Source organism: Cimex lectularius, unplaced genomic scaffold, assembly GCF_000648675.2.
Source record: "Cimex lectularius strain Harlan isolate CLEC.00 unplaced genomic scaffold, Clec_2.1 scaffold7, whole genome shotgun sequence".
In the NCBI taxonomy this organism is placed as follows: Eukaryota; Metazoa; Arthropoda; class Insecta; order Hemiptera; family Cimicidae; genus Cimex; species Cimex lectularius.
Window position 1 is genome coordinate 1,887,675 of NW_019392731.1, and position 12,250 is coordinate 1,899,924.

The window sequence follows — 12,250 nt, forward strand, 5'->3', positions numbered from 1 at the left end:
AGAAATTTTCACCCGATTACCCGTAATTAAGGTCTAGCACAACTCCGCTGTTAATTGAATAGGGATTAAGGAATTTGCCCTCCTAGATGACATATATAGCCTAATGACTGGACCCATCGGTTGCCATCAATAACTCCCCGATCCTCCAAAGTTTGAAACTATCCTGAAATTGCTAAACAGTAATTTAACGGATACGAGGATGGCTCAACGTTATGAGTTTGCTTGCGGTCTAAACAAATTTAACTTTTCTCTGTTAAAAATACAGACTTCGTACAAAATTATACATGGAAGATCAATAAAGTTAAGCATAAACTTTTTGAGAGGATTTTTAATTTGCTTTTATTGTTCAGAAAATCAGTTCAAATGTTGATTATTAATGCAATAAGGTAACAAAAAATAAAAACATACCACATAACAAAGGCAACATAAACACAATTGATTAAAAAGTAGTAATCAAAAACTACATTCAAAAACAACACGACGACAAAAACAGATTTGAAAGGATCAAATTCAAATACATAGAAAGAAAACCGTTCAAACTACCTAATATGTTTAATAAATGAAGCATAACAATTACAATGAAGAGAACAAACATGATAAAATAACTGAGACAAAATATAGACAAGACTGGCCCACGAGAAAAATGTATTTACACAATAACGTGAAAAGTGAAAATGCATTGAAAAATACATCAGAGAGACAGAATGAAAGATAGTTACACAAACAAAAGAAAAAAAAAAAAGAACATCCAACCTGTGACATTTTTAGAGTATAGAGGCAAGGGGTGTTCAGAAAAAACGCAGAAAACACATTTGTTTAACTTTCGCGACGTTTTTGTACAATTTCAGTACCTCCTTCAGACCAAGGTATGGTTACAACAATATTATTTCCTATAATAGTGTTGCATTTTCATTTTTAAATTGTATCATAATTAATTTTAAGATGATGTACAGAATGTTATTTCGTTGTCAAAAATTATAATTTTAAATTGCGACACTGTTCAACTTCGTGGGGCAATTATTGGCACAATTATGCAGAAAACAAACACTTTGAGTGAGTACAAATACTTTGATTGAATATAAAAAAATATTTATTTTTTCCACATCCTACATGTTTTTGTTAAATTTAAAAAATGTTTGTAAATCCCAGGCTCTGAAGATGATCTCAATAAAAATCGAAACGTTGGCACGATAAAGAAAATGTTTTTCTGAAGCCTACATCTCACCAGACCGCATCTCACGATTTCTGAATAATCATAAGAGATACAATTATTATCGGCTCACCTCGGCCTGAGGAAGGTTCTAAACAGCATCGAATCGTTTCCAAAGTTAAAAACGTATTTTCTCCGTTTTTACTAAACACCTCTGGCCTTACAGCCAGAAAATATCACTGGATTGTGCAAGTTATCCAAAAGAAAACTACTGAAAATCCAACTAATGCCTCACCCCAATCAAAACCACAATTTCTATTTTAGTACCTCTTTCAGGCAGAGGTTTGGTTACAATAATTTTATTTCTTACAATACTGATGGATTTTCATTTTTAAATTCTATCATACTTAACTTACCTTAAAGTACAGTGTCCGTTGTTAAAAAATTCATTTTAAATTGTGACCCTGTTGCACTCCGTGAGGCGTTCATAAAATTTTTAGGACTGTGTTTATTACGTAACTTCTTTATTGTTTTCTGCGTTTTCACTAAACACCCCTGGCCTCTAAACCCAAAAAATAACACCGGATTGTACAACTAAGGCCGAACTAAAACTACAGAAAAATCAAACTAAGTGGCTCACAAACAAAATCACTATTCACCCTTAACAAATTGTGAGATTTCTCGACATGGCCTGAAGGTTGATGAAAATTGTCATTACCAATTTGACTTTTCTAGCGTTACTAGATTTCAAAATGAAAGACTCATCTCTGAACAATTGTTACGATAAGGAACATGAAGATAGATAAAAAACGAACTGTTTTTATCAGGCAACAGCTAGGGGAGGCAGAATAAAATAATAATAAACGCCAAGCAAACTAATTTCTTAGCAACTTTTCAGCAGTTTTGCTTTTATTTCAGTGTGGTATTTAATGGTGAAAAACCTGTTATTGAACTGTTCGAGAAGTGTTGTATGATAAATTATCAAGTTTAGAAAATGCGATTATCGATTTTTCTCAAGAAGATAAATAACATCCAGCAAAACACTTTCTTAGATTTTAAAAAGTGTAAATCGATATCAGATACGAATGTTATTTTTCAAATTCCTATAATCATTCATCAAAGTATCACAGTTTCATTTTATAAAAATAATGTACAGTTGTTTTTCTTAATACCTGGTTTCAGGTCCTTTCTACTCTTGTTGTCTGGCACATCATTTTATGCAATTTTAATTTTGCTTAAGTTTTTTTTTATTTAAGATATAGTTTTTCATTTGTTTTAATAGTTATTCAGATATCGTGAGATGCGGTCGGGTGCATTTGTTTTAATGTTAAATCCATATTGTTCTGAATCTCTCTTCTTGCATTATATTTCGTTTTTTGTTTGAAATTACCATTATTATAGATATCGGTTTGTCACCAAAACAGCCTAGTTTATAAATTATAAATATAAATAATAAACACGTTGGTTTATTGCGCGTTATAAAAGATAAAGTTGAATATGTTATCCAAAGATAAATTAAACTCTGTCTAGAAAATTTAATCTCGTAATGGAGCCTCCCGTCGATTGTTGCATGTACTGAATCATTAATCTACATATATATTGACTCATCCCAAGTAACACCTGTCTAATAGTTCTAGACTTCGAATTTTCACAGATACGTTTATGAAATATTTTGACTTAAAAACCATGAATCGGGTGACTTTTTGTATTCTACGGCCAATGTAGTGGCAAAGATACGACTTAGCGTCCTTTGACACGATTTGATTAATGGCCTTTTTGACATTCAACATTGGATATCAATAACAGACACCATGGAAATATAGAATTTAACACTCGTAAATGGTAGGCTTTATACAATAAAGGCCGCCCCTATACAGAGAAAGGGTGGAAAAGCTGTTAAGAAAAACCCAAACATTCACATTACATTAGGGGAAGCGCTGGGAAGTCCCGATTTGTACCCTTTGTTTCTTTTCACAGGCAAAATTAAAGCTTTTTAATAGCCTATTTCGAAAGCTGTTAGTTGAATAAGCTTCATGTAAACGCTAGAGATACATTTTGATAATTTATTACATTGTCATTTAAACTCTTTTTACTTTGACAAATGAGAATGTTCACTTTTTCTTATCGCATATGAAACCACATTCACCTGATTTGCATATTATATAATCATTTTTTATATTATTACAAATAAAAATAAAAGCGATGTCATTTTTTTTAATATTGAGTAAACAATACATGAAAAATTAAATTTTTAATCATGTTCTAGGTCTTTTTGCCATTTTGCTCGGGTATGTATAAAATAGTTAACTTTCTCATGTGATTCGTATAAATTAAACAAACGTGAATCTACCCATTTATAATTATAATCGAAATCTGATTACACAGGATTTGAAAAATGGCAAAAAAGGGAGAAAATTCGAAAGGTTGTAGGTTGAGATGGGGATTTGGTGTCCGGGTGGATCGAAATCACGATAGCTCAACTGGTTAGGGCAGCGGCCAGATGTATTCGAAGGTCGTGGGTTCGAATCCCGCTGGTGACACTAGCTTTTTCATCTCAGCCAAGACCTCACGTAAAAAGAATAATTAATTAAAAGAAGTAATTTGGTCAATTAGACCACTAAACTTAATGTATATAAATATAATGTTGCTAAAATATTTTATTTCTAATAAACACGTACGTTTTGTGTATTTCTTACATATGCTTTATTAGTTTGCGTTTTTTCTACAGATTGATTCTACGTCTTGTAATTTTTATGGTTTTTCATATTTCCATTTATTGGTTATTTACCAGCTTAATGTTATAAACCGTTGTTTTTTCTATTACATGTAAATATACACTGAGATGCGAAAAAAGTAGCTACTTTTAAAATTTTTAATTATCTCTTAGTCAATCTTTCGTTTATTATTGGGTTGTCCGGAAAATAATGCAGGATTTTGGTATTAAACAAAAAAAAAAGAAACTAGTTACTTTAAAGCAATGTTCTTTAATCAAAATAATTTCCCATACTCTCAATACATTTCTCCCAACGTGTTGGTAACTTATAANCATACAAATGAGTAATCCTGTAAACGTAAACAGAATATTTTATATAGATTTTTTTTTAATGAAAACTTAAAATCCTGCATTATTTTCCGGACAACCCGATATCTTTACAACAATATTTGGTCCGTTTGAAAGGATTAGAAAAAAAACAGATAAAATTCACCTCTTGTGTTTACAATTGTATTTTGTAAATCAATATTTGGACAGTCAAACTGTTCTTTGCTAGTTTTATTGAAAAACCTAGCATTCAGGTGGTTTGATTTTTTTGAAGTTGTACCTTTTTTTAATGGGTTACGTATTTTAAATCTGGGAATCATAGCATTGTTGGAAGATGACAGTAGTCCGTATGTTGCCAGGGTGCTTATCATTCCCAGAACTGCCGGAAGGGACTGTACCAAGTCACTGGAGTTTACTCCAGAAGGGATGGATCAGGTCGCTATCTTGTCACATCTCAGAGAGCTGACCGTTTCATCGTTTCAAATGTACTCCCTTATGGATATTCGCTTTTGAGATCAAGCATTGACTTTGAACAATGAAAGTTAAAAATGTTAATTTCAGTTTACACACAGCGAACAGAATGCAGAACATCTGACAAGGCACCGAACAGCTCTGTTAAGTTTCGCAAGACATCTCATTAATTGGTCTGAGCAAGAGTAGACTAAAATTTCGTTTTAGAATGGGTCAAGGTTTTTTTGAGGTTTTCTGATGGCCGAGGGAGGGTTTGTAGCAGAACAGGAGAAAGATTTATCCCCTCAAAATTTGTACTACTGAGGAGCTGAGGTGGTGGAATTATGGTTTGGGCGAGCATTTCCTTACCAGCTAAGCGATATATTGAAGATGTATTATCAGAAGACGTTGTTCCTTAATTGGGGCCGGTTTTAATTTTACAATGCAAGGCGCCACTCCACACAGCTCGACTCGTTGTTGACTGGCTTCAATTCATTGTTTGGAACAGCCAACTGCCGACAGTAGTACCGACGTAAAGCCTATCGAACACCTTTGGGACGAGTAGTCAATGAGAGTAAAACGTCGATCAGACATGCCAAAGAATTTGTAGGATTCGCCCAGTGATGCCAGCGATATTCCATTCAACACTCCTTAAAATCGATGCCACGTCGAATGCAAGCGGTGATCAACGAAAAAGGAGGAAATACTCCGTGCTGAATTGAATATCTTCTCCAATGTTTCCATAGTAACATTTATAGTAAAATTGCTTTACTGGTTTAATTTTTTATTGATTTTATATCTTATACCAAACCGTAGACGAGTAGCAAATGACAGCATTTTACATATGAGCAATATTCAAATAAGGATTGGCTATCGATTATGCAGGAAAAACTGGAGACCGTCTAGTCACAAAGTGTTATAGTGGCCGAAAACACTGAACAAGGAGACACCAAACAAACTTCTAATGTCATAATATAACAGGGGCATGCTTACTTCCCAAAGAACAGCGATGAAAATCGCACTCGATCTCTTACATATTCATGCAGCAAAATATAGCTTTGGAGAGTACCAACGGACTCCTGAAATCCAAAGAAATAAAGCCAGATTTGAAGAAAAGCTCATTTGGGTAGAAATAAAATAAATGAGATGACTTTAATGGTACCAGACAATGTGGTCTAACGGTCATAGATAACAAAGTTCTTTGGAAGAAAAGCAACCTTAAGTTTCCGGAAGGGGCACTAGCATAGTACCTCTTGGACTAATCCCCACAATCTTCCAAGCTGAGGTTCATTCAGTCGAACTCAGCGCACAGTAGTTGATAAATAACAATATGAAAGGTGCATAGATCCCCGCGGACGTGGGTTCAATTCCCGCCGTCGCCTCCGGCCCTATTTTCACGATACCCTTCCCACCAAAACGAATACGCATAACATAATGTCTGGCATCAGATCTACATACTTCCGGACAATAAATTCTATGAATACAATAAATGCGTATGCTTTGCGTTCCAAACTAGAGAGCTGAAAGCACCCATGGGCGATGGAAGTTGTCAGGTGACACCGGAGAGACGTAAGAACATCATTTGAGAGAAAATGAAGCATTAGCCCTGGTACGGTACAGGCACATGGCAAAGTAATTCTCTCAACAAAAGATATGCACGAAGAGGCACCTAAAAAAATGCTTAGTATTATAAGAAAGCGTGTACTTTTCAAATAAATGATTATAATTATAGAGGTTCCACAATAGACTCTTACAGGTTGCAGTGGAGAAAAGATTTGATATCCTTTTTCAACCCCCCGCCCAAAAAAAATCCTTTATGCAGACTTCAAAAGCGTTTGAAACATCGAGGGAAATAGCAAAACAAATTATTTTTTCGTCAAGTTATTTTTCTTTACATCTTGATTTTGGTATTTTGGTGGTCCAAAAATCCAAATTGGTGTCTGGATATTTTTTTATACTATGGGTTCTGATCTTTTTAGTATAACCTTTTCGCTAGAGATGGTTGGTAGTAGCGGTATGGGTTTGTATGTTTTGACCTTGTGTGGCGGTTTAGCGGTATTATGGTTTTTATTTAATGAACGAAACAATACTTAAAACAAAAATATAAATATAATTTGCGTCTAGAATTTCTTTGGACCGTTCAACGTTTTCTAGTCTCTAATAATAATTAATTGGTTTTTTTCCAGCTGGAAATTAATTACAAGAATGGAAGAAATTCCTTAGTTCTGTTACCTTCACAGTATGTGTTGTGTAAAACACCTGGCATTCCTCCTTTCGTTAAATTCTCTCCTAGTTATTAGGTTAATTGTGCTAGAAAAATTATCGCTCCCATTTAAAAAAAAATTATAAAATTGATTGGTTAGAAAGACATCGGTGGCTGTAATGATAGGACATTTAAACGACGGCTCATCGTTATAAGGGTCCTGGGTTCAAACCTCAGAGGCCTTGTATTCAAACCCAACTTACTAAAAGATTAAGTAAAAAATTTCGAAAAATATGTTTTGCAATAAAAGCATAATAGTTATGAGTTATTATTCTAGCATTTTATCAAAATCCCCGATATTGTTTTCCGAAACGACGGACTATAAATAAAATAAGCGGACGAAAGCAGGGTTAAGACTCCCACGAGACAAGGGCAAGGATGAGTTAATTTTCCGCTAGCCATAGAGAAGGATAATGATGGTAAATTTATTAGAGCCCATTAAAGCGTGGAGGGAGGGGTTGGATAGGGAGATGGAGCATGAAATAAAGGGGATATGGGAGGATGCAGAAATGTCAGTGGGTTTAGACTTGTCAGTGCTCCCTTTATCTGGATAATGCAACTGTAAAGCTTTCTCAGCACTTTGTCCCGGATTTACAATAGTCAGTACTTGAAGCAGACATTAGTCTGGAAGGTGTCGCCACAAATCTTGGCCGGCGTCTCGCCTGGGGCGGGTTTTAAACAAATTTCACGTTCAGCGTTCCGCGCCGGCATACGACGCAAATAGGACACCCTTAAGATTTAAACTTGGAAGATATATTGGCCTGTATTTCCATGTTCATATTATGTTAATCTCTGGATATGGCTCGTGATTCAATTTATTTAAAAATGGAAATTCTTAACCAAGCCAGTGTTATCTTTTTAAATAACATTTATTCAAGAAAAAAATGCTAATCTTAACTTACATCTGCAAATAAGAGTGGAAACAACCTTATAGTCAAAATGACATGATAGGTCTACACTATTACAAAAATAAATTAATAATGAATAGAAATATTATATTTACCTAAACCTCCAAGGAATACATTTTTTAAATTGGCAAACATGAAACAATCATGATAATTCTTGAACTACTACAACCTTCTGTTAAATGTAATAACAATTTACAATCTTTAGAAAAAAAGGTAAATTTACTTTAAAAAATTGACCACAGTAATTATTAGAACTAATGATACTTTTAATGAATTAATTAAAATTTGTAAAGTCCAGGTTGTTAAATTAAATCTACGCAAACGAAAGTAGAACATCATCAACAATCACCACCCTCTTAGACTTACACAATGAAACAAAAATAGATGAGGAGTCTAGTAACTAACAGACCAGTGGACCAGTGGCAGACAGTTGAGATTATAAACTCAAATAATAGGCTTCTGAGTAGGACAACAGCTCCCTAGTTTCGCAAAATGGTCAGGGTATGCCGTTAGCTCAAAACAGTCCCAAGATCAGTGTTTTAAAGTAATTTAGAAAAAGTTTGATCTTGACGAGATGGAGAAAAACCGGGCTGAAGAAAAAACGTAAGAAAATGGAAAGGGGTTAAAATAGAAAAAATGGAAGACAAGGAGAAAAAGAAATAGTTAAAGTCTAACATGGAAAAGCGAAGAAAATACCAAGGTAATGATTTGTAATGTGTTGTAAAATGTTAGACATCCATCGTTTTCCTTTTCAATTCAATCCGCATCTGATTCTAATTTCGTGGTAATTCTAGTTCGTACTATTTTTAGTATGTTAATATCGTTTTGATTATGTTGAGCCAATATTTTTGACAATAAAGTACTTTATTTCAACTGTATATGTTGCGCCTGTTACTCAGTAATTTGAGGTGTCTGTACTCAGTAAAAACAGATCTTCATAAAACATTTTCCACCTAGTAGATGAATATTTAATTGGATTTAGAACTTATCTGATAATTCACAAACTGCTGACGTTTCTGGTCGTAGGTAAAAAAATTCTAGACAAAAACTAAGGGTTGTAAAGATTTCTTAGATGTGTCTATTTTTCGAACCATATGCTCAATTAAAATTGAAACCTTAAAAGAGATTCAACATTTTGAAATGTTTCATAGTGCATGGGATTTCATATTATAACCCTTAAATCATTGTAAATCTAATACATAAATAAATGTTTCAGATCCGTTATTTTGCCTGTTCTATATACAGGGTGGTCAGAGTAATATACTCAACTCCTTTTATTTAGACTACAAAGCTTGGAAAAATTGAAAGGCACCTACTTAATTTTTTCCCCGTTTTAACATTTTACATGACCCACTATTATCTTTTCTACCACATAATAAAAAACGGTATAAATATTGGGCCTATTTACGCCAGAGAAATTAGTTCTCTGCATGTTTAATATTAATAAACAATAATCTTAAAAATTTAAACAAAGTTCTTAAAGGAAAGTTAAAGAAAAAGATGAATAAAAGTTGTTCTAAACTAATAAAATCAATAGAGAATAAAAATACTAGTACGTCAATGTTTATATCAAGACTATTATTAATAATATGTCTTTATTATAAAAAACAAATAGAATTGTACATTAAAAAAAGAACATATTATTATTTTTGTAATTTAGTTAAGTGACAATTAGTTAATTAAGCTCAAAGTATATATCTATATCGCCAGGCTTTCTTTACGAAACTTACCAGTTCTTCCAATCAATAAATTTACTCTCTAACAGCTTATTTTTCGTAAAGTATTTAAATCTGAATTCAGGTAGAATTGAACAGACTGCCACAAAGTGGTACATACTGTCTTCCCTATCCTTCAAATTTCACCTTGAGCTTAATTTACTTTAGTCGGTATACCAATTATTATGGATTGTTATATGCGTAAACAAATGTAAAAATTTTACGATTTATTTTCTCATTTTGCTTTGTTACACATAAAATATTTACAATTTTATTGGTATAAAGATTAGTTAAAAACTTTAAAATTTAACAACTGTTTGAAACATAAAAAAACAATGCTATTATGATTTTAATAATGCAAACGAAGAGAAAATTATTATTATGTTGATTAACCTGGTCCGAAAAGAAATTATTGTCTAATTTATTTCATAGGTTGAACTTATTACTCGGTCCGTAGGAAATCGGAGTTCTGAACGCAAATCATACCTTTTGCATCAAAAAAGCTTCGGGACTTGCGATTTTCCAGGTCACTACGTTCTCTTGAATTCCAGCCTATTCGTTATCGAATATTACCTCGATTTGTTCCATTTTTTAATTGACCTGCTCTTCAGTTCTCACTCTTGGCACGGATATTTTTTATCAAAAAGAAAGCAATCCATTTTTAATTAGTGAGTCCATTCCATGGCATTTTTAATTTGTTAAAACTCTAACAAGAACATTCTCCAACGGATACAAGCTTCTTGTAAGTGTGGTTTGTCCAAGTCGAATGGAAGAGAAACGCGCCACTCTTCAATAAACAAAGTCCCCGTTTTGAGGTTGCCCGCCTTTGGGAACTCGTGTTTTCTTTCTATTACATCTGGCTTTGGTGAAATTCTTGAATTGTTTTTCGATTGTTTTATCTTACAAATTGCCGTCATTCTGTCCTACTGTTCCTGCCCCCTTTGTAAAACGTCCTGTAATTCTTTTCAATACTTTCCCACGTTTTTTATAAATATTATTATATCCGTTGACATAAGAGATGAGAAAATAAATTGGGAGAACTGTAAAAAGCTGAATTCGTTTTTTGTTTTTCTCTCCCATCTCACTCTCGCACTCTTTCTCTCTTTACGTCTGCGACAATTTATATATTCATGAATTTGAAGGGAAACTTTGGTGTGAAGGAGAAATAAGGGGGAGGTAAAGGGATAGATTCGGCTCGGAGTAACTTGGCGAAATTGGATAGGGAAACAGGCAAGAGGGACACGTCGGAAATCATGTATTAGGGGGTGAAATTGGTGAAAAAAAGTATCTTCGAGGGTAAATATTGATTCTAACGATGAGTTAGAGGAAATGCTACTCGCCAGGGTGGATAAATATTGGTATTTTTGTATAACTAAACATTTAGGATTAATTAATAACAAGTTTTATTCAATCAACCCATCAATCAAAGATAGTAGATATATTAATAAGTTTGACAGATACATAGATATACAGTTATAATGAAAAAAAGGTAAAAACAAGTGTATGTAAGAACGAGAGAGAAGGAGTAAAACATGACATTGAGATAATTGTTTAAATAAATCATAGAAATAAGCTCTGAATTAGAAAGGAATTCACTCTTGAAAAAGGAAGTAATTGGAATTTAAAAATCAGCTCGAATCCTCAAATCATATCTAAGCCTAAAAAGATTGGGCTTCGGGTTTCTCTTTTATCTTAGGCCGGGGGAGAAAAAAATCCTCAGAAGCTGAATCTAATAAAACTTAAAGGAAGCCGGGTTGAGTGAAATGTATTCCATATTTCTCAAAGTAGGATAGAAGAAAACGCATGGTGCCGGAGGGGATGGAAATTTTTAATCTGGTATTAAACTTTATATAAGCCATGGCGAACGAGGGGGACGGGCCGTTTCTTCGTGTATGCTTATTACATATCTACTGTCAAAGATGAGGAATGAAATAATAAATTTTTACCTGCTCCTCTTCCCTGCCCTCCCAATCCTTGATGAAGTAAAATTGAAACATTAAATATTAAATTTTACCTCTGCAAAAGGAGGACTTAAACGGCAGACTGTACAAAATACTCTTTATATAAATCGTCCTAAACCTTCTACAAATGTCGATATTAACCTGTATTTAATTTGGAAATTATTAATAAGGGTCGAAAATCAGAGAGAAGTGGTTGACAGGCGAAAAGCCGAAACGCTCCTGACCGAGGGTAGGCGAATGCAGACATGATCGGTAATCTGATCATTAATTATGGAGATTAATCGTCTGCCAACAATTCATCAACTCTCAGACTACCAAGCCACACCTCACAACTGATTTTCATACTAATTATTGTTTTTCAATTTTTAAATAATGGTAATTAAATTTGTTAGATTGTATTATTGACTTGTAATTGCCATTCAAGTGCATTCACCTGCCTATTCATTCTTCATTGCATAATTATACTTTTTAGTACCTTATTTATAGAAAATTTAGTAATTTTTAATGTTTTTTAATACATTTTCTTTTTCCCTACATCAAAGAACAAAAGTACAGAAACAACAAATCCTTTTGCACTTTTAACAAGCATAAAAGAGGGCGTCGGTGACCGCAACGGTTTAGGTGTTGACACGGCGTTCCTCACTGTAAGGTGAAAGTCCTGGGTTCGAATCCAGCGGCCCTGCTTTCGAACCCGACATACTTACAAATGGGCTTTTTTTTTTCAAAAACACCAGCACCCCGGAGGTTTATATGATCTCTGCTA